The 18,432-nt window shown below is 49.8% G+C and overlaps 1 protein-coding gene across 1 annotated transcript in view; it reads left to right on the top strand.

Moving 5' to 3' along the window:
* Positions 1-2,492: 2,492 nt before the first annotated feature.
* Positions 2,493-18,432, top strand: part of Rpl40 (ribosomal protein L40) — a 61,700-nt gene continuing 45,760 nt past the window's right edge. Inside the window, exon 1 of the mRNA XM_076817352.1 lies at positions 2,493-2,502. The gene's annotated coding sequence lies outside the window, so the exon portion shown is untranslated. The remainder of the gene's footprint in view (positions 2,503-18,432) is intronic.

Below are 18,432 nucleotides of genomic sequence, written 5' to 3'. Positions count from 1 at the left end.
TACATACTTATCGAGAGCCGCTTCTTATTCTACCCTTCCGTTTTGTATCACGGGTCGTGGGTACAACTTTCTACGGAGTGGGTGAAGGAGCAGGTGGTGGAAGTATAGGTAAGTTTCACAGAAACTTCAAGGCCCCCCGTTGCTGATATTTTCCGCTATGAAAATATTTCTCCCTCCTCCTTCGTTCGACGTTGATTAAAGCATAAGGACGCCTTCGCACGCTTATTGTCAGGTGGCTGCTGGCTCTGCCGGGTTGTGGCGGACGCGAGTGAAAAGTACGCGCCGTGTCCCAAAGAAAACCTCGACGAGAAGTACGCGGAAGTACCTGTGCTAAAATATTATATTTCCACGTGGAAATCGGAGGCACATTCTGCCGACAATGTGCTCGTGGAAAATAGCGAATGCTGGTGTAGACTTTAGAGGAATTTGCAATCGCAGTGTCAAAGTCTATGATTTAACATGCTCGCCGACCCGAAAGCCGAGCCGTTGTCGACACGGTGTGTTGCGCGCCGGATCCAATGAGATGCAAATAGTTAACTAACTCGCGGGGGTTTGCTGGTAATACAAGCGCAGCCGATGACGGCGAAGCTAGTCAAGCTCGCAGTCACGTAATAACCGAGTGCCGTCGCGAAAAATTCACCTCGGAGCTCGGCAAGCGTAGGGGAGGCCGGGGCTAAAAGTTCCGATTTCGATAAACCATAAAAATGACTGGAAAATAATGTAGTTATTCTTGTAGCGGTCATCGGTACGGCAAAATATGAACATTTGGCGTACAGATGGTCGGCATGGTTTATGACACGCGCGCCAGCAAAACTATTTTTGAGTAAGCCGTTTTCCGTTCTTTTCGTGATTTGAACAAAGCATGTTTTCTTAGAGACTTTCGTTTACGGCCTCAATAGTTATTGCGGGTATCGTAAACCTTGAGTTTCTGTAGGGCCCACGGTGCGGGGCTGGCGGCCTGCGACCGGCCACGTCACGCACCTCGGGGTCTGGGGAAATCCTGCTGTGTAACAGAAGTATTTCTCCCGCCAAATTTCACCCCCGCTATGGTGGAAGCGCGCCGTAGACGCGCGAAATAGGTGGCGCGATTTAGGGGTCCAAACGATACCGATTGGTTGACATCGGCATCGGGTCAACCAATTAGGAGGAGTTTGCTACCCGCGCGCGTCTTGCTGGAAAATTGTGCGTCCGGCAGAAGACAGTCTTCGTTCTGACCTCAACAGATCTTAACGTTTGTGAAGAGATAAATCACCGAATAAAAGACTCACGTTGAACGATATTGTGTGTGTCAATTAGGGAATAGAACCTATCCTTCTATTCCTTTATTCTCTTCACTATGGACTAATTTCTTGTTAAATTTATTATATCTTCTGATTTTAAGCTTGTGTTTAATATATTGTAATAGGTTTCCCATAGAAAGTAATTTATTTGTGGCTGATCGAAGCGGAACTTCTTACCCCTATATGGGGCAAGTTGTTATCGCATTGGGGTAAGTTGTTACTATGATATAAGAATTGCCTTTTAATGAAATATTTCATTTTCTAATGAAATAAAGCAGAATTTTATTAATAATGGTTATTTATGAAGGTTCGGACCAACAAAAATGTAATATCTTTAAAAGAAAACCAAAAGCGACAATTTTTATTTATCTTTACGCATAACTTCGATCGAAGTCGTGTCCCTTTCCGCCTTTCATTCATATGTTCGCATCTTAAAGCACAGCGGAAACAATTTATACATTTGCGGTAGGTCTGTGACGATAGCACCCCCAAATTCGAATTTTTGGAAAAACTCAACGGCATTCGTTTGTCCATCGTTTGCCCATAAAAAAATTTTTTTGCCCACCCTCCAAAAAAAAGTTATGAATAAAATAAAAAATTTGTCTTCATCACCCATCATGAATGCATTTCAATTTTTTAATAGAAGGATACGAATGTACCCGACTTGGTCACGTTTGCCCACTCTCAGATTTCATTTGACCACCCTCCAGAATTTAAATAAAAAATAAAAACCGCGAAAACATGGGTATAGATGAAGCGATCGCGTTAAAGTTCGATTATTCTCGAAAATATTATCAAAATCTTTCTTTCAACGGTGCAGTTCGTTAGTTTAGATGTAGAAGAGATTTGCCCATGCATTAATTTCGTACGCCCACCCTCAGAATCGAATTATTAATGAAGATAGCCAAGAAGTGCGGTACCCGTTGAACCGAATACCTTTCCGTTCGTTTTTTCCCGAATGAATTATCAAAATCAATTGTACTTACCGTAAAGGTTGAAGGTGTTTGGTAACATGTTATCCAAAAAATGTTGCACACACTTCTTTCTCACTTTATTCGAACGACACTTCGATTTGTATCGCTCATCGAATACTTCACACTTTTCACACATCTGCAGCATGTGCAGAATATCACCAGAGTGGTTTTCTAGTCATTTTTCACTAATTACCGCAATGATATCGCGCAACGGAAAATAATATAATCTCACAGTTACTTCACAAACCGTAAATGAATGCACGGTCTCGCAAGAGTTGCGTCCGAACTCTGTAGACCGACTGACTTTCGTGCGTCGTTGGAAGGAATTCGAGGGTATCGCAGACATCTGTTTACGTTTCGGCACGTTCGATGACGACACGCAGTGTTGATACCCTAAAGGGTAGCAGCGCCGAGTGCCACTGCCGAAACGTAAACAGATGTCTGCGATAGTCTCGAATTCTTTCCAACGACGCACTTCTTGGCTATCTTTATTAATAATTCGATTCTGGAGGGTGGGCATACGAAATTAATGCATGGGCAAATCTCTTTTACATCTAAACTAATGAACTGCATCGTTGAAAGAACGATTTCGATAATATTTTCCAGAAAAATCGAACTTTAACGCGATCGCTTCAACGGGTATCGCACTTCTTGGCTATCTTTATTAATAATTCGATTCTGGAGGGTGGGCATACGAAATTAATGCATGGGAAAATCTCTTTTACATCTAAACTAATGAACTGCATCGTTGAAAGAACGATTTCGGTAATATTTTCCAGAAAAATCGAACTTTAACGCGATCGCTTCAACGGGTATCGCACTTCTTGGCTATCTTTATTAATAATTCGATTCTGGAGGGTGGGCATACGAAATTAATGCATGGGCAAATCTCTTCTACATCTAAACTAACGGACTGCATCGTTGAAAGACCGATTTTGATAATATTTTCTAGAAAAATCGAACTTTAACGCGATCGCTTCACCTGTACCCTTCTTTTCGAGGTTTTTATTTTTTATTTAAATTCTGGAGGGTGGGCAAATGAAATCTGAGAGTGGGCAAACGTGGCCAGGTCGGGTATATTCGTATCCTTCTTTTAAAAAATTGAAATGCATTCATGATGGGTGATGAAGACAAATTTTTTATTTTGTTCATAACTTTTTTTGGAGGGTGGGCAAAAAAAAATTTTTTATGGGCAAACGTGGGCAAACGAAGGACAATCATTTCCCACCGACAAATCATTAAAATGTTTTCATGGGGGTGCTGATGCAAATTTTTTTTTGCCATAATTTTTTTTTTGAAGGGTGGGCAAACGAAATTTTTTTATGAGCAAACATGGGCATACGATGAACAAACGAATGTCGTTGAGTTTTTTTAAAAAATCGAATTTGGGGGTGCTATCTTCACAGACCTATTTGCGGCGGGGCAAGTTTTTACAGTACAACGTGCCCCAAGTCACGGTAACAACTAGCCCCTACCGACAAATGTAGCAATTTCAAAGACTATTCTGCTTATACATGTATTCAAACGATAAACACTATTACACCATGTTCTTAAATGTCATTTGATCCATAAGAACGATTCAATCTATAATATCGACGTTAAATAATTGAAATAGACCAAAAAGTAATGATAGACAAATTTTTACTTATCTGGTACGCGACTAATAGGTCCTTGCTTACAAACACACAATTCGCTGTCGCGGACGCTATTAAAGTGGGCGACAGAGTGGCGTGATCAACTCACACGGAAAAAATAATTTAAAGTACAACGCTCTTTTTATTTTGAAGATAGAGCCGTCGGAACAACTTACCCCCGGAACTTTTAGCCCCGGTCTCCCCTAATCGCGTTAGATGTGGATTAAAAGAATCTGGAAGGAGGCGACACGTGCACACGCGAATCTTTCAGATTTCGCGCAACCGAGCGTCGCTGATCCGCTCAAAGAATAGCCACGGTTTGGCCCCTCAAAGGCTCCTATAATGCATACCGCGTTTCGCTAGCTCCAACAATAACGCTGCTCGCAATACTCGACGCAAGAACAGAAGAGGGATCGCGGTAAAGGGATCCCGCGATAGCGAGGTGGAGATAGATAGTGGGAAGAGAGGTGGGAAGCAAAGCCAGGGGGAGCAAGACAGGCAGCCAGCTGTCTGATGCTACATATTTGGCTGAGAAAGACAAAAGGAACTGGTTGCTCGGAAATGGTGGCGAACGGTGTACTCTGTAGCAGCGGATGAGCAAGAAGGGCAAGAGGGTGGAAAACTTAACAATACCCGCAGGCCGATGTGGCACGCAAAGTAGGACTAAAGGGAGAGAGATTGGAAGAGAAAATGCCGGGAGAAGAGAAGGACGAAGTGCCACTAAAAGTGTCATCCCTCATTCCCGGTACTATTTAACGGCGTGTAGAACCAGCTACAACCCCGGTGTACACGGGTTTTCACGGAGCCGGGATGAAAGGCTATACATATCTATACCGCGTCTATATATCTATACGCCTCTGTATATCTATATACAGGGACGAAATGAAAGAGGTACCGACTGGCCATTTTCTTCCGCAACACCTCCAACTTTCACGGGCACTCGGCCAACGTGCCATTTCTCCGCGAATTCCGAATCCTCTCTCGACACCTACAGAATTATCGCGGCTCGCCTTCCGTTTTACAATTCCCGAAGGAGACTCGTGGAAATGTAGAAAGGATACTTATTTTCCTAGGGAAATGGCGGCGAACGGAGACTGATAGTGGCTTCGAGGAAATCCACTGGAGACATTCGAAAGTGCTTTATGGTTATTCGACGCATACATATTCCCCCTCGTTCGGTACGTCGCGAACGAATTTTTGGAACGGCCACCCCTAATGGATCTCTGGCTCCGGACACACACGCGCACCTACGTCGCGAGCCGCCGTCCTGGATAACGATCGGAAAAACGAAAGTCAGGTGAGAAACCGATTACCACGGGGACACTTTTATCAAGCTGCGCGACCGATTCCTGCCAGAGAATGCTCGCGCGAGTTACGAGACTCCTTTGAATATTTTGGGACCAAGGAAACCGTTGTCGCGGTTGGCCGGGGCGAAATTTCCCGCCGAGAACCATTCGCGCAAGTACGAACGACGATACGGCGGAATTGTATGTCGTGCGCGTTGCCGCAACACCGCAAACACCGGCGGAGGAGAGATCCGAAGATCAGAATGGCCGGGCGGGCACGAACAAGAAAAGGCGCGCAAAGTCGTTGGCGGTAATTAAGTAAGAAGCTCAAGTTCCTTGGAAGCAGAAGTACGGTTTTGTACCTTCAATTACCGCTTCCGCGGCAAAAAATGACCACGAGCTGCGGCTTTTCAAGCGCGCGGCCACAATGCGGCCCCAAAATACCGAATTACCTGCCTCGAGGCACGATCACGCTCCAGCATTAGCCATTCGTTCCGAGTGCCCCAGCATTGGAGGGTAATTAACGAATGAGTCGTATCGTGTTGCGCGTCGCAACTTTTACGTGGCGAGAAGAAAAGGCCCAAGAGTGAACGGACGGGCTGGGAGTGGCAAGAACAGTTGGGAAGAATTTTCTGGGCACCCTGGCAAAGTGGATGCACGAAGCACGAGGCGCGATTAGCTGCGAATCGTGAAAATTCGTTCGTTTTAGCTGTTAGCTTGAGCGGCGATCTTCGCACGACCGCAACGACCATCCTCCATAATACATAAACTTTGCATATTGCATATACAAGCGGGAAACTTGCAGCGGTGCATGGAGAAGACTCTGGGGAGCCGTTCCAGCAGCCGCCGCTTCGATTCCATTCTTCCGATTATACCGACGCACGCATTAAGAGCAGGAAAATTGAATAGATTTCAGATTTGCATAGATTTTCACCCTCCCCCTCCCGTTAACATTAATTCGCGAAACTCGAGTTATAATCTCGCGAAGTGTTTTCACGCCGGTCCCCGCGCCTGTTAAACTTCGTTTCCCCGGGATCAATAGGACAGCAATGTTCCGCGCGGCAACGCGTAACCAATTCAAGAAAGAACGGAAACTGCAATTTGGAAAACTCAAACAGCCCCCACTTGAGCCGGAACTCCTATCGCGCCGGATCGTTTCTTCGCACCTGCTCGTTGTTTACTACCTCCAATCCGCTGCCGGAATTTAGTAGCAGCCGAATAATCCCCGTGCCGAAATTAATGCCAGTGAGGTATGGTGGATAAACGCGTGAAAATTTAAGGGAAATGCCGACCAGAAGCATTTGGAAAGTTATTAGGAGGAATTAACCGTGGTGCAGCCTCCATCGGGGTGAAAGAATCGCGCGAACAGTATAATTATCCGGAACGAATCATTTGCTAGACAGAACAATGTGGATCGCGCGATCGATGGAAAGCCTAATTTCAAAGGGATCGCTATCTCTGTCCTCGCAGCTGGAGTCGCTTCCCCGGCGAATCCTCGGAGCAGAAGCCCAATGAGAACGACTCGACGGCGACGCCGAGAAGCGTTGAGAGCAGGAGTCGCCCTTTAGACTTTAGAAGGTACTTGCCCGCGATAGGAAAGGAAAAAGTAGACGGCGTAATCGCGATTTCCATCAGGAGACGTTTAAGGGACCGAGCAAAGATGTCTGCACTTCCATCGGCGACAACAGAAGCGAGACACCCTTCGCCGAGGGTGAGGGATGAGGGATGAATGGAGGATCCGCGAGGGAGGCGAGTGACGAGCAACAGAAGGGTGGAGTAGGCGGCAGGGCGGCAAGGGACGCTTCCAACGGGCGACTTATTCAAATGAGCCGATAGATTGAGCCACGAAGGTGCCATTTGTTTCTTTCTCCAAGTCGTTTCGCTTCGTATTCCTTCGACGCGAGTTCCCCGGCTAAACTGAAAATAATGTTACGGTGGTTGGCGTACGATTGCTGGGTGCTCGAGCCGTTGCCTCGCCGCCCCTAAGATTCCCGCAGGAAGAAGCCAGAAACGACGTGTACGTCGTTTTGAGCAGCACATCCGCCAGGCACGATTCGATGTTACAGAGAGGCAAGAAATCGGTATCTAATCAAATTTATCTGTGCCAGCGCTTTCCCTCGAACGCGTTCCTGATGGCGACCGAGAACGAATTGGATAACGGTCGATCGACTCGAGGCGCGAGAGGAGTTGTGCCAGCGTTAACGAGAGCAGGTCAACCCGTTGAAAATACATTCGGGCAAAGAGAGAAAGGGAGAAGTAGAGAGAGAGAGAGAGAGAGAGACAGAAAGAGGGGACGAGAGATAGAGAAAAAAGAAACTAAAAGACTGCAACGGACTGAAGGGGCATTCCCTCCGATTTTCCACGTCATTTCTCCGCATCCGCTGCGATAGGAAATTTTCTCGGGGTTCAACCGTGATACGACCAGGGGGAAAAATCAGTCGACCAGATTCGAATCGGCGCGTCCGCAGTAACGCGGCAGAATCCTACGTACACTCTTTTTCCCGATCCGCCGATCGTTTCGTACGTCTTACTTCCACTTTCCCACTGTGATCCCCGCGGCCTCGCCTATTTCTCTCCCCTCCATCTCATCCTGTACTTTTCTCTTCGCCCATACGGTCCAACCTTGGCCGCGAACGTAAAAATCAACGCAGGAGCGCACACTCTTCTTCCTCTCTTTCTCTTCTCTCCCTCTCTTCAGCCTCCCGGTTCGCGTTGTTCGCTCTCCTTCGTCGCGACGAAGGCAAGCAACGGTTACCGATGCGAAAGCATCGCCCGCGTAACGAGTTCGACGCCAGCCACGTAGAAATTTTTAATCAGCTGGTCATCGAAGGACGACCGCCCGATTCGTTAGGATTAAACTGCCGGGTCAGGAAACGCCGATCCCGCCAGCATTCGCCGCGCAGCTCGTTATCTCCATTTTTCTGGCTCATCTATTCACCGAACGGATGAGTTACGTCGACGAAAGAATGAGAGCGGATAGGAGAAGCGTGTGGAGGGCTTTAGAAATCGAACGAACGACCGCGGAGGGCGGTTCGGCTCGCGGGCGTCGGGGAAACTTTTGACGCTGATTTCCGAGCCCCGCGAAACCGCGTCCTGAATAAAATAATAGGACACCGTTCGGCTCGTTCTCGTGAAATATACACGAAATTCTCTCCCGCCTTCCGTTTCCTCTGGACTCCGGAGGAGCGGGGGCGAGCGAGTCCCGTCTGGCCCAGGACGGTACGTTACCTACTGCGGAGAAGCCGTGCTTCTGGCCCGGAAGCGGTCGGGCGCTGTGTAAACGCACACGTACCCGCGGACGAGCACCTGCAGCACGCCTCTATCTCTGCCCGGTGCGCAGGTAACTTTACACCGGCCGTAAAGAAGGCTAAAAAACGAGACCGTGTCTTTCCTGGCTGACCATGAAGAAAGAATCTCCTGTTCGCGGTAAACCTCGAACGAGGGGATCGATGCGGCAGCTTTACGGAGCGTGCCCTTTCTTCCTGGGCGAGCTTCCTCTCCTCGGGAAATACGCACATTTGTGAAAGTGGCAGTACCTATTGCGGAGAGGAGTCGATTAAAGTTCAAACGCTCCGTAGCCGCCAGATTCTGTCCTATTAATCGAATAGGAAGCCCCGATTGATTTCATTGTTTACTCGAACCGCTGAATCAGTTTCGTCTTTCTTCGCTCGGACTCCTGATTTGTTTCGATCGCTTACTGTTTAGTCGCATCTAGTGAGAAATCCCAACTACCCCGAGGTCGAGCATTCTCTCCCTTACATAAAATCCTGCCGAACAACTTGCCTCCGCAGCCACCAGATAAACTTTGCTTCCTTTATAACCTGGCTCGCCGAGGCGGCCAAACTTTCCCTCTGAAACCGCGATCAACCAGCCCCCGTGTATTCGTAAAAGAATTACGTCCCGAAGAAACGAGAGACCACCGATTCGATCGGCTCCAACTCCGGGGGAGCTGACGCCCCGAGAAGCGATGCATTAAACGCGTAATCCTTATTCGCGAAAACACGTTGAACGCGAACCTCGGGAGCACAGTCCCCGTGCTTCTCCCTAGTTCTTCTGCCAATCTCCCCGGCCGAATCGATCGAAGGGGTTGATGGAAGCCAGGCAAGTAGATAGGAGCGAAAAGGAAACGGAAGCGAGTTTACGTCGAGACACCTCCAACTTATTCCCGCGTCGCCTTATTCCCCCCCGCCCTGCTAAGAAGTCGCTTTCTGACCCGTAAAAGTGAATGCATAAAAGCGCGCGTCATGAATGCATAAAATAGCGAATAAACCCCATCGCGGAATATTCTTGCTTACTTCTTTCCTCCTCGCCGTTTGCACAGGGATATACGCGTCGGTTTACTCTCCCCCCGTTGCGTTTCTCCTCGTCGACGCGCAGCCACGCGATACCCTCGGCCGAACGAACCTCTATCGAGTTTCAAGGGCCTATCGTCCACCCTGTCTGCCTCTACCCCACCTCGGGACATCGACGAATCGAGAAGACTACCTGAGAAACCTTTGACGCGAACTTTACTCCTCACCCTCGACATACGATTCGCCAGACTTATCCGCGTTCCCGTTTCCTCGCGCTCCGGGGAACGTTCGTTGGCTCGAGGATCGTTCTAAGCGCCGCGTGCACTTAGCCCCGGATAAGTGCAATTTTCTGCCGCGCCTTTGACTTAACGCTGCGATTTCTCCTCCGCGAGCGCGAAACAATCAGATTATTGGGCGGAGAACGCCAGTAAGAGATGCATTCCCGTCTCGCTGCTCCTTAACGGAACAACGTTCCGTACTCGAGAGAAATTCCCAAGCGTCTGCGGGCGCCTCTTGTCGTCGAATGAAAACCGGGCGAAAATGATACGTTCCGGCGTGAATTCCCTCTGTAGGTATTAACGTCTGCCGCTGAAGCTTCTCGACGTTTACGGCGCCGTTCGCGTCTTCGCGGACAGTACTCGCGCAGACGAGCCTCCCCTAATTGCACAATATCGCCGTCGGACGACCCTTCGGAGGGATGTATTTTCCAGGGGGATCCAAAGTTTTCGAGAGCGAGAGTCACAGGCCGAACGTGGCGGTGCTGTAAAACGGCAAACGAGACGGTTCGAGGGCTGGCTGCACTTAGCTCTCAAAGAGCCCCATTCCGCGTCCCTTTCCTGCGTCATCCCCCAGCCGGTACAAGCGTACTCGTATCCCCTACGCAGAAATGCAATATGTGCATACGGCAGACGTGCCGGGAATAACGGCAGACTTCACACACGCTGCGAACCCACCCAATATCGTGGCGAATACGCGCTGTTTTGTGCGATGCTTTCCCGCGCGGTTCATCCGACGCTGCCAGAGCGTCGTTTAAGAAACCCGCGGGACCACCCCTTCGTGTCCTCCTCTCTGTTTCTCTATTTAATCTTTCACGTAAAGTACTTCGCTAGAGCAAGGGGGGAAAAAATGGATGTAAGTTTCACTTATCGCTTCCCTCGTCCTTTCTCCCTCGCAGCCCCGATTTTTTCGTGGACCGACGTTTCCTTTCTTCGAGCACGGGAATATTAGCGATGGCGGAATAAACTAAACGATAAGACTTGGTCGTCGCTAACGACCTAGCACGAGCTCGTTGTTGCCAACTCCGCGAGAGACGCCCTCAACGACGTCAGAGAGCCGGGGGTTGTAAAATATGAACGGACGGGAGGGAGCGAGAGTTCCGCTCGCTTCCGTATTTTATACCGCGGTTTTCGTATACGTATATACATATAAAGTTCGCTTTATCTACGAGGACCGTGCGCTTCCGCGTAGGAAAGGGGATCGGGACGCGAAGCCGGAGGTTGGTCGACGGGGCCGCGGGTAACGTAGCTCAAGTGCCGTTTTAACTGTTCCCTCCGCGGCCTGAATATAAAGATCTTGCCCGCGAATATCGCTGAATGAGCCATTAAATTAAGTCTCGCATCCCGATCCCGCGAGTTCTGCTCCAACGTCGGAAACGCTTTACGCGAGCGTGATAAACGGTGTTATTAACGCTCTCCGACAGACACGGGCATCGACGCGTAAACTTATTAATTCTAGTATGATAGCAGCGAGGAGTAACCGTAGCAGAGGGCTCCAAAGGAAATCATTTGCCGGGAGTACGAGCCCCTGTATCCATTCAACCCTCGATGGATGTACATTCTGTCAAAAAAGTACCGGGAATCGATGATTTAAAAAGCTCGCTTAAAGGGATTGTTGAAATTCCTTTTGCCGCTAAGTTGGCACAACTGTCCTCTATACTCGCGCGGAGTTTGAGCGTCACTTGTCCATCTCACAAAGCTATTATTGTCAACGAATTTCTGGCCAAAAACTCAAGAAATCTTATCGAGCAGCCACCGTATTCCCCTCATATAGCTCCGGCCGACTTTTTTCTTTTTCCAAAACTGAAATTACCACTTCGAGGCACCGGTTTTCAGTCGATAGATGACATAAAAGAGAAATCTCGGCGAGTACTGAAGTTGATTCCAAAAAATGCGTTCAAAAGATGTTTTGACGATTGGGTTCTTCGTTGGCATAAGTGTATTATGTCGAAAGAAGCCTACTTTGAAGGCGATACAATAAATTTGCATGAATAATACATATTTTGTGTTTCATTGACCAATTCCCGGTACTTTTTTGACAGAATGTATGCTTGGGTTGTAACGGGCTGAATACGTCTGACTCTGCAGGTGGGTGCAGCGCGAAACATTGACAGGAGCGCGAAAAGACGAAGGAGATGGGGATCAGGAGTCATCATCCGGAACTGCGTGCGAGGGGTGTTGAATCCGGCGACGAATCCCCGAGACGCCTCGACGGTATTACGGTAGATGGGGAATGAATTTCACGGATGTCACGGAAAGAATCGGAGGCGAGCTGAAAAGCGTTTATGGCATTCGTGTCAAGATGCATCATCCTGTAAAACGATCGGGGGCCATCATCCTTTCCGCAGCTCGCGCGAGAGCCAGGTATACCTATGCGTTCCCGAAGCTTTTCACGTCGTCGCCTCGCCTCCGCGGGATCAACCGATCGTTCTGTCCCCTCCACCGCTCGCATTCGATACAATGCAGTTCAACTTTAATATATCACCCGAAGCAGTGACTGCCGGGGACGCGACAAAGAATGAACGCCGTTTGGAAAAGTCGAAGGCGGACGAATGGGACGCGGTGGAACGGAGAGAAGCGATCGGGGAGAATGCAGCGATGAACTGGAATCGACAAAGCCTCCGAAAAGACCCGTTTCGCAATAAATAAGTAAGAAAGGGCCAATATCGGCGAACCTTCCATCTCGGGGGGGTTCCCCTCGCTTCGGTGGATGCTAACGAGTAAAGAAGAAAAGCGGGCAATAAAGGGGCCGGATACGACTTGCCGCAGACCCTCAGGAGAGTGTCGATCGGCGCGTCTCGAGCGCAGTGACGTAGCGTAGGAACGAAGAGAATTCGGAGTGCCCTGCAACCCGGCCGAAATGGAAAATCATGGGGCGCACGATGGAACATCGTTCACCGTGGGGAAGAGAGGGAGGACGGTTCGCGAGCGATCGGTTGGTCGCCGAACGTACGGCCTGGCCGATGAATATTAAAATCTTGCGTACACAGCGTGCACTGACTTCTGCGGGCTACCGCGGTGAAACGATAACGCCGTCGGGATTGCGGAGGATCCACTGCAAGCCGATATAATTCCAACGTTTTTCTGCCAAGCGAGGAGAATGGAGATCGATTAATTATGTTGAACGCTTTAGGAGGTTTGGGGCGAGCGGTTGAACGAGCAGCCAGCAAAATCGCGGAAATAGTCGAGCGTGGTCCATGAAAAAGCCAAACATAATATCAGCAGGAAATTTGAGCATCGATGCTGATACCGCTGAGTATTTCGCTTACGTCTAAATAGCCCCATTCTTCTTTTCATCCCGAAAGCGCGCCTATTTATACCCAGAGAACATCCTAGCAATACAGGCTTGTTTTCAATTAAACTTGCCCACCCCGCCGACGATTTTTTCACCTCTCGTGCCTCTGACGCTCGCATTCATCACGACGAACGGAACTAGCTCGCGCTCAGACAGAACAGCCCTGTAAAAATATGCTCCCTCCCCTCTCGCCGGGGATATTGCCGCGGAAGGTGGGCGGAGATCGGTGAGGAGAAATCAGAGGGAAATGAGCGAATGCTTCGTGACCAATGGGGAGTTAAATCCAGCGGAACTGGGCTTAAAATGGAACGCGGAGCGATCCCTTTGCGCTAAAGTATTCGGGATCTTTATGCGCTGTTTGTACAGTTTCGTAAAAAGGGGAATTCTCTAAAAGGAAGTGGAAGAATGTAAACCATCGAAGGAAACAGAAGGCACTTCGAAACCGTATCGAAAGGGTGGGCGAGAGTCTGAACCCTACGAAGGTTGTCTTTGCTCGATACGCCTTTTTACTCCGAACGGAGACGAGTTTTTCCATCGGAACGCGGCGGGAGAGGGGCACGGAGACATAAAAGCAAGCGAGTGAATAGTTGAAAATTACGGAGAAATCGGCCGTGAGAAGGAACGCCAACATTTTCCACCCTCTGTGCCCTCCTTCTAGCTCCTTTTCCTCGTTCACAAGGATCCTCGAATCCTCGCGACAGACGTCGCGGAGAGGTCGATTTCGATAACGCACAGAGGCGTGAGGGAACACCCTGATACAGAAGCGCGCGTACACACTCGCGCGAGCAACTGGTAAAGCCGGGAAAATTCAGCGATTTTCGTTGCGATCGCAGGTGCAACGATGCCTCGACAGCTCCGACTAATCCGAGGATATTTATTCGACCAGATACATCGACCATCGCAGCGAAATAAACGATCGGAGCAAAAGGCTTGCATAACGTTTCCTTTAAACTGCGCGAGACGGTGCGGCCGGAAAAAAAATGGCTGGCGAACGCGACGATGGAGTTACTGGATGGATGACTGGATTCCGATCTCGGAATTGCTGAAGAGCCGGGGCCACGCGTTAATTACCGGTAGTTTCGACGTTCCGCTGCTCTTTAAATGCAGCCTCGAAAATTAAGTGCTCCACCCTCGGTGCAGTGGGGCGGGAGCGAGACAGCGAACGGGGAAGAAAAAGAGAGGAACAGAAGAGGTTGAATGGGGAGAAAGCCGCTCGTTCCTTGCAGCCGTTTACAATTTATAATCGTATTAAGGGGATGGAGGAAACTCACTGGCTCCCGTAGCTCCAGTAGCCTCCGTAGTTCCCGTAGCTCCTTGGTCGCCGACCAAGCCTTCTGCCAACAGCTCCAATTCTGAAAGACAAAAAAGCGGAGATATAGTTTGATGGAGGCGCAGCGGTATCTCGGTCGAACCGCCGATCGCTGAATAAACGTAACTCGTAATGCTTTGAATAATTGCGCCCTGTCTGTGCTCTAGGCTGCTCGGCCCATCGTTTCCCTATATTTACCTATATTCCAAGCATCTTTCTCAGCGCTTGAGTTCCCCTTATTCCAGCCTGATCGGGGCGGCTTCTCGTCGCCAATTTATCCGCGCTTCGCGCACCACAAGTACGTATTAATCAACGTTTCTTAGCGTCCGGTTAAACAGGGGCCGTCTAATTTCACTTGTCGCTATCAAAAGATTCCCCAAGGCAGCAATAATCGTAACGACGTCCTTTACGTTTCTAGTCGAGCGTCCAACTGATTAAACTCTGCTCTTAAGTCCGACGTCGCTGCGCGGAGGTGCACGGCTGCGCGACCCTTGAGAAACGTACTCGGGGGCTGGCTGGGAGAGAAGCTGCTTCCCTTTTTCAGGCACAAGCACGTCGCTCGAGGAATAATTTTCCATTACATGCGTTCGTAGACGCACGCGCGAGTAATTGAAAAGGGAACTAGACGTTCGAGAGTATGAAACAGAAAAAAAAAAAAGAAAGAAGGGAGGGAAAAGCCACTGGGTCCGAGGCAGCTTTACCGCTTTAACTCGCGTAAAACAGACGATTACTCTGCTCATATAGGAAAAGGCAACCATTTCGAGTTGCTAATTGATTTTTCTTTCGACAGCGCTGCTGGCGTGCTTTTAACGAGCCCGGAGACAGAAGACGAGCCCGGAAGCCGTCCGTGTCCGACTACATATTTAACAGTTGAAAATCATGGAGAAAATTATCCCCTCCGGCGCGGGCGATGGAAATTTTAACCACTCGAGAAACGCGTTACCGGCGCGTAAAGAGCAGCCTTTGTTCGCGCGAACAAAGTCACGCACGCCGACAATGCGCGAACCTATACCAACACGAAGAATATATCAAATGCGGCGTGGATATTTTTTGGGGCTTGTTTGTCGATTGCCAGTGGTTACCCACCCCCACCCCCCACCCCCCACCCCACCCCTCTGCCATTGTGGCGCTTTTTCACTGTTCTTTACGATGGCAAATTTGCAAATTTTGCCTGTGAAAGCAGAACGAAACGTTCTCGTCAACTGCATTCCATTTAATCACCCCCCTTTTGAACGTGCCGCATTCAGCTTTCTTTTTTCTCTGGAAATTCTACCCATCTCACAGCAGCCGTGCGTTAATCAAAAACAACGCTGGAATAATCTGGTTAAACAGAGGCCAGGGAATATTTCTCTCTGGCGGGTCCGGCGAGAGAGAGCTGCGCGAAACGATAATACGTTGTAGTTTGTAGTATTGCGTGCTCCTGGAGATTAATTTCCCTACTTGAAGGGAACATTATCCATTCAAAATGGCCCGGCAAGCGACGCGACGCGACGCGACGCGCGCCAACGAAAATTCTATCCGAGGGAATGTTGCGAGAGGCGCTCGGCTGACTAGACGCGCGAGGCGCACGTGTAATTCATTTTGCTCATTCATTATGGATTTTAATACCGGTCGCGTCGGGAGCCCGTCATAAATTAAACCCTGTCAGGCGACAGCCACCGCCGAAACGAATGAACCCGCGGTATGCGACGCCGACTGACAGAATCACGGATCGGAATTTTTCCCCCTCCGATGAGTCTCTCAATTTTCAGACGACCGGCGATCGATAGACTGGCCCCTGCAGACAAGCCGGTCCAGCGGGAGTTCCCGTTCGACTTTTTCTTTTTTTTTTATCACCGTACACGCGTGCGTCATTAATTGCAGCAGGAACGAATCGATTCCACTTGCCGCGGAAAGTGTGGATCCACTTTCCACCGGCTGGAATATCGTTTCGCTTTCGTTCGACAACCACCGCGGCGAGCGTCGCGGGGGATACGCGATTGCCAAGATGGAGAGTCGGCGGCGACAGAGAGGCGGGAGACAGACGCGGAAGGAAGCGACGCGATCGAATCGGATAAAGATGCAAATGCTAAAAGCACCGGTGGATAGGATTTCGTTAGGGCGCGAGGCATCCGGATATTCCAAGTTACGCCGGAGACGGTTCACCGTCGAGGCCTGCAACGGGGCTCGCAAGTGTTCACGCAGTGTGACGTTCGCACACTCGCGACCGCCGCGCCGCGCGTATCCCACGAGTGCACGCGAGAAGGGGCCATTAAGAGGTGGCACCAGCCAGTTTTCCTGTCGTTTCTTCGCGATACCGCCGTCTGGCAAATGTATTACCCTCCCCTTTAATTACACGCGTTACTTACGCTCGTTAATTAGACTCCGCCCGAGAATTAGAAAACCGACAGAGGGGGTTGCACGCGAGTCATCGCGGCGCGGTCGTAAGTGGCCGTGCCACGCGATATTTTTGCGAAATGAGACTCTCGTGATCTAGCTGGATACATTACGTTGTCACATTCGAGGGGCTGCTCAGATTTCCACCGTAATTCCCAGATTTAAATCGTTCCCCCCCCCCCCCCCGATGCTCCCTAGCCGTCCCTCGTTAGATCGGGCCGGTGCACTCGGATCTCGAATAAATGCATACAAATTTTTATGCGTCGGGATAGGTACGTATAGGGCATCGTTGACGTCCATGCTCGAACGGTAATGTATCGCGCGTCCGGCAAATTCCAGCGCACCCCGTATATTCCCTTTGGTCCGCCGCGACCTGCTGTTTCTGCGGAAAGGAACGTGGGAGGAACGGGGAACGAGATCGTCGGCGGAGAATCGAGTTTCCGGTGACTTTTATGCGATCGCGTTCCACGGCGTATCAGGGCAGAAGAAAGGTAGGAGACCGAAATGGAGCAGAGCAGTTTTCTATTTGCGCCCTCTCTTCTTCGCGGTCTCGATTACGGACGCGCTATTGTCGACCGCGCCTTTCAATATGACGCACGGCACTTGGGCATAGTTGACGAACTTGTTTAAGCTACTTACAGGAACAGAGAGAAACGAGGGTCGCTTCTCGAGACGATTCGCGCAACGTCTCCGTTTAAAGATCGCTGCTCGGACGAACGAGCGACAGCTTGGTCCAGAGCCTGGGCGGCACGCAGCGAAAACGAACTCGCAACAAGATGTATCCGCGGAAACGAGGATATTAATAATTTCACACGGGCCCGCGCGGCCGTGATAAATCTGAGACAGAGGAGCAAGAAGTTTATCGCGGAAATCGTAAGAAGGAAGACGCCAGGATTTCAGCGTATATCATAACCCGGGCCGAGAAAAAATTTTACCACCCATTGCTAGGAAATATAGCACCCCACGGTACAGAGGGAATCCTGCGGTGAGCGGCGTGGCGTGGCGCAGCGGCAGCTCCTAGCTCCGTATAACTACTTGTTATATCATGCAAGCAACCGTGATAAAATACAGGGAAGATCGTTAAAAATTTTCCTGCGCGTATCCGCCAGGGAACACACCTACCTCTTTCTTTTCCCCGAGCGCGCCACCGATACGAAACATAGCCCCGATATGCATAGGTGTGTCTCAGCACACTTCTAGTCACAGATTATTCCGTAATCCTCGCAATACGCGTGGCACCTAACGTGCTAAAGGAGATTAACCGTAAACGCATGTATCCTAGCATTGTTACCGTTAAAAGGACGTATGCAAAGCAACGAGAGGTTTACGAGGTTCGCGTACGCGGTAGGCGTAATTCAAAGGAATCGGTTGGTTAGCTTTGATCGTCGGAACCACGAGACGGAACCACGCGTGTAGCTCGCATCGCGGCAAGCGTTTACCCCGCTTTCTCTCTCCGTGAACTTGAAATCGAATTACACGCGCTCACGCACACCGGCAATTCCCTCTTACGCAATTCCCCGTAATTCCAGGCGCAGGAGTATACAGGCCGTGCGACGACGGTCGAATCAAGACCGTGAAATTTCCAGTACCTGCCTACCAAGCGCGAGCGAGCGGCCGGCAATCTTATTGTCTTCGTCGCGGACACGAGCGACTTCCTATTCGCCCCCGGCTCATAAATTCTGTCCCACGAAATGCTGCAAGAACGGTGACA

The sequence above is a fragment of the Andrena cerasifolii genome, chromosome 7 (genome assembly GCF_050908995.1).
Source record: "Andrena cerasifolii isolate SP2316 chromosome 7, iyAndCera1_principal, whole genome shotgun sequence".
Taxonomy (NCBI): domain Eukaryota; kingdom Metazoa; phylum Arthropoda; class Insecta; order Hymenoptera; family Andrenidae; genus Andrena; species Andrena cerasifolii.
Note: the sequence above shows the minus strand (reverse complement) of the source record. Positions and strands in the feature narration are given on the sequence as shown.